Here is a 5,442-nt window from a genome sequence, read left to right on the forward strand (position 1 = left end):
AAGATGTCATGGCTGAAACCTAGCTGGGGCCGAGCCAAACCAACAATGAATTGGTCCCACAGACCACCACAGACCACTTACAGACCACCACATACCACTTACAGACCACCACAGACCACCACAGACCACTTACAGACCTCCACAGACCACCACAGACCTCCACAGACCACTTACAGACCACCACAGACCACCACAGACCACTTACAGACCTCCACAGACCTCCACAGACCACTTACAGACTACCACAGACCTCCACAGACCTCCACAGACCTCCACAGACCTCCACAGACCAGCACATACCTCCACAGACCACCACAGACCACCACAGACCTCCACAGACCACCACATACCTCCACAGACCACTTACAGACCGCCACAGACCACTTACAGACCACCACAGACCTCTACAGACCACCACAGACCTCCACAGACCAGCACAGACCTCCACAGATCACCACAGACCTCCACAGATCACCACAGACCTTTACATTGGTTTGTGGACGTTTTAAAGCTTTGAGTTTAGCATTGTTTTCATCCCCTTCCTGTCCAGTGTAAACCATGCATCTCCACATGTGTTGATTTTGAATGTTTGTGATAAACTGAAGGATGAAGCATGAAGTATTTCTTTATGTGTTGAGAAAACTCTTGTATTTCTAAAGTGTCACAAAGCTGAAAACAGGCTGTTTTTCTGAGCTCATGAAAACCTTTCAGAGATACGTGGTTCTCACAGGACAGCAAGGCTACAAACATTGTACGTCGCTTTGGACAAAAGTGTGAGCTAAATGAACTGTAATGTAATGTAATTATGATCTTATAGCATATGATGCGTTGCTGTAGATTAAACTACCCAACAGAATATAAAGGAGTTCAAATGAGCACAACATTAAACATCTACAGCAGGAAAATACAACATAGACATTAATGCAGCAGCAACATTCATCCAGAAACATCATATATATTATAAAACACTGGGGACATTTTACTGCACATGATAATGCTAACTTACGTTTACTTAACGTTTTGAATGCAGGACTTTTACCTGGAGTAGAGAGTTTGTAGAGAGAGAGTGTGCCATTAATACTTTTACTTCTGTGAAGTATCTGAATACAACTTCCACCACAACCAGAAGGGGAGGAGGCAGAGAGGAGCAGCACTACTGCTGTTCTACGCTCAGAAGCAGCTTGTTGTTGTTTCAGGTCATAGTAAACAGCAAAACTAACAAAAACAATGTTTGCTCCTTATGTGCCTTCTGTATGTGACACTTCATCCTCTTCACCCTCCACCTCCTCAGTTCACTGTTTATTCGTTCTCTAGCTGCAGTTCACTATTGTTCAGCGTTCAGCCTGTAGCTGCAGAATACCATTAGAAGCTGGAGGGACAATAAATAAGATGTTTACAGCTCCACAATCGAAAGAAATGTATACAGTATTTACAGCTCCAGGATGTACAGTACTATAGTTAGGCTTTATTTACTTATAATTAAGCTAATGATATTACAGCGCAAACACGTGTCTTAAAAAAAGTAGGTTGCTAACAAGTGGCTAAATGAGATTACTAAACCCCATCGTTTACAGCCCAACGTTAGCTTCTTACGCTGGCGATTTAATTTACGCCAAAAATCATAAAAGTGGTGTTCAGCTGTGAAGATTATCTTGCTAAACTAAACGTGTAAGTATCATAAACGTTTGTTTGCCACAGAGTTTATTTTCTGCTGTAATAATTTAAAAAACGCGTCATTTTTTGAAGATTTAAACATTTCATCCTGGATGGAGTAGGTACTCGCCAGATAAACGTTCTGCTGTGAGTCTTTGACTTTCCAATCTTACTCTACTCTTAGTTCAGATGACTGCGTGGCCTTCTTCATACTGATTATTAAGTCTATTCAGTTTGGGTCTGAATGAAAGAGTCCGAGAGGCTGGAAGTGATTTAAAAACATCCTCAGCTGTAATGTGTAAAGCGAGTAAAATAACGCTGCCTTGTCGTCAGGTCAGATTAATACTTCTACAGACAGATGCAGCTCTGAGGACAATCATGCCCCGCTACTTAAGTACTTTATCACCTAAACTGATGTTGGCATTGCAAATATGTTTTAATGTGCTGCACTTAACTAGCTAATTAGCTATCTAACCTTCAAATGAGAATGTTAGCCAGAAGGTTAATGAGGGTTGTTGTTCAAAGCCTGAAGCTTTATGCAAATACTGTTTCAAATTAAACGGTTTTACTAAATGCAAAAAAGTTCTTTCGGGCAAATCTTCCAGCAGGTTAATTCAATTAGAACTGCAAAAATAATTTGATCAACTAAAAATGTATTTGCAACAATTCAGATGAGCCATTAATCTGTCCGTCTTTAATTGTTATGAAGCAAAAATAACAAAACTGCACTGGTTGCTGCGTCTCAAATGTGAATATTTGCTAGTTTTTAAGACCGTAAACTGAATATCTTTTGGACAAACCAATTTGAACACGTAAACTTGGGCTGTGGGAATGTGTGATGGGTATTTTATACAATTGTATGACATTTTATTGACCAAACAATTAGTTCATTAATCTGTAAAAATACTGGGCAGATTTATCGGTTATGAAAATAATTGTCCGTTGCCCTTGTAACTACAATTAAATGTTAATTTCTTCCTCTTGTTTCTCTCAGAGGAAGGTCATTCAAATAGAAGCTCAGTGTGCAGAAAGTGCTTCCTTAAGTATAATTAGCACTAGGAGTCACTTATCAAGCATCTAGTTCCATGCACTCACACGGTCTGAGAATGATAAAATAGACTTACAGCTAAGGATGACAAAGGTGAACAAAGAAAGTTGAAAGAACTAATATGAATATACAAGTAGGTGAAAGAAATTGAGGCGTATATAATACATAAAAAAGCAACAATGAACAACAACATACCATCACTATACATCTTTATTGTGCTCCTCATGGGTGGAATAAGCTGCAGGAGTCTGAAGACCCTCAAACAGTTCAAGCTTCTTTTGAACAATGTTTTAAATAATGAATGTCTTGTGCTTAATGTGTCAGCGTTGTTCCCGTGGAATAAACTTCTTTTAGTGTTTTTTTGGTTTTGTTTGTGTTGTATTTATGTTTTGTATGTTGATTTCAAACTTTTATTGATTAACTTATTATCTGCTCCATCTTGTGTTTCCCCTGATTGAATACAGGTTCTCTATTCATCTGTCCACAAGTCAAACCGATTCTACATTTTAAACAAGAACATAATAGTGCAAGGATGCAGAGTTCAAAGAGGGCTGGAATAAATATTGAATGATTTTTGTAAATGTATTCCTTTTGGCTACTGATTTTCTTTTCTCTCAAGGAAGCATCCAATGTGTCATTTTAAAAGCAGATCAGTATGCTGCGGAATAAAAAACATGTTTGACTGTTAAAGCTGCTTTAAAGATAAACCTGCCTCCCTGTCAAATTTAAAATAAGGGAGGGTTCATGTGCAATCAGAGTCCAAAAGTAAGTTTGACTGATCCTTCATGTTACGGTGCTCCTCGACTTGACTCACTCTTTTTTGGTTTTCCATTGGGAAAAGTTGTGTATAGTACCTGGAACTTTTTTGAGTTGAGCCAAGACTAAAAGGTGAAACCCTGCACACTGATTGGTCAGAGATAATCGTCACTAGCGCGTCACGGAACATCCTGCTCAAACCCGACGTTTTTAAAATAGCTTTTTTAAATCTAGTACTTGTTCAGCTTTACACCCACAAGCATGAAACCCAACCAACGAGAGGAAATGGGTGACTGGCACTGTGCTGGGATCCTCATCATGAGTGACTTTAACTAAAGCTGTTCCTGACGGAGACATCAAACAGAAGTTAAATATTAAAGTGCTGCTAATGTGCGTCAGTGTAACGTTATGACCTTTCACATACTGCACACGCTTCTCTCCTGGGAGAACATGTTTATAGATGAGAAGCTTTATAGCATATATCACAGTCTTCAATTCATTTTTAGGTAACTGGGGTTTCTCTCTAATAAATAAGTATTATCAGATAAAAGCCAATATTCTCCGGATTTGTGGTGTAGGATGAAGCTCACCTGGCAATAACGTCCTGTTGGAAAATCAGTGTCCTCTGATTAATTAAATGCAACACGCTGTCAAGCGATGTCTCTTTCAATTCCGCTCGGATTAAGTTTTCATTTCTGTGTGTAAAAAATCTATTTCATCGTAATCTTCCTTTGAAATGCTTTTCTGCCAGATACGTACCAACGTGTTTTGTTACCATTGTCTACAATTTGATCAAATTTAGTCTTTCGGTTGAGAGAATGCTATGTGTTTATCACAGTTATTGAAATTCTTGCAGCTTGGACACGTCGCGCCGTTCTAAAGAAAGCAATACAACATTTTGCTCCGAGTTTAATCCTCCATGTTTTCTGTGATAAATATGTGGCATCATTTCTCTTTGTAGAATGAATTAATATTAGGATTGATGTTGTGCAACATGGGAACAGTCACAGACTCAAACTATTAAAACAGAGCAACACTCACACAGTTGATTAGCAAACGCCACATGTATCAGACATTCTCAGTGATGTGCTCTTATTCATTCAGCTGTAATGTAATGGGTGACAATGCAAGTTTGCCTTGTGTGAAATATTCAGTCCGCCTGTTCGTCAGGCTGGCTGTGACAGATCCAATCTGTCACTTCATCATTTTCCTCAACCAGCAGGACAACATCAGGTCTGATTTATTCAAAATGCTGAATGGGCTGGGTGCTGATTATCTCAGCTGGCTACTGCACTTTTACGCAGTTGGTTCCTTTTAATCTAATGAACAATTCATATATTAGACTTCACTTAATATTTGTGGATAACACTGAACACTGTTGATGACTTGCACTCACTTCAGTAAGAAAGTTTTGGTCCTGAGACCTTCATCAGTGATTTAAAGTGGAAACGCTGGAAAGGTTTTTACTCTTATCTGAGGTGGAAACGTTGGTGTATCTATGAAGTCAAAAGGCTACAAAGTGTAATGGAAACAGACTTAGCAAATACATTCTGACGCACATGAAGAATGTGACAACATCCGGCATGAAGCGATGAGGAGACTGTAACGTTCCTCCCGTTAATACATTCAACAAACATGTTATATTTCCATCACGTTTTCCACATTCATTCATTCGTATGAGAGTTGACTGCCGCTCTTTTAGTTCAACTTATCCTCATACAACCGTCCCAATGATATAAACGTTTTTTCCAAACAGAAACAACTCGGTTAGGTTGAGGCCACAAAACTACTTGGTAAGGTTTGGGAAACAATTGTGGTTTGGTTTAAAATGATTACGGTTGTGGTGTTACTTAATGTGTGAATTTTGATTTCAGACGGGACAAGAACAGCGGTCTCCTAGTTGAGAGTCCCGTGTTTTTGGACCCACCAAGCCAACCTCATCACTACGTGGTATTTGTCGCTCTTTGTACTTCCTGTTCACGATT

This window comes from Cottoperca gobio, chromosome 9 (genome assembly GCF_900634415.1).
Source record: "Cottoperca gobio chromosome 9, fCotGob3.1, whole genome shotgun sequence".
Lineage (NCBI taxonomy): Eukaryota > Metazoa > Chordata > Actinopteri > Perciformes > Bovichtidae > Cottoperca > Cottoperca gobio.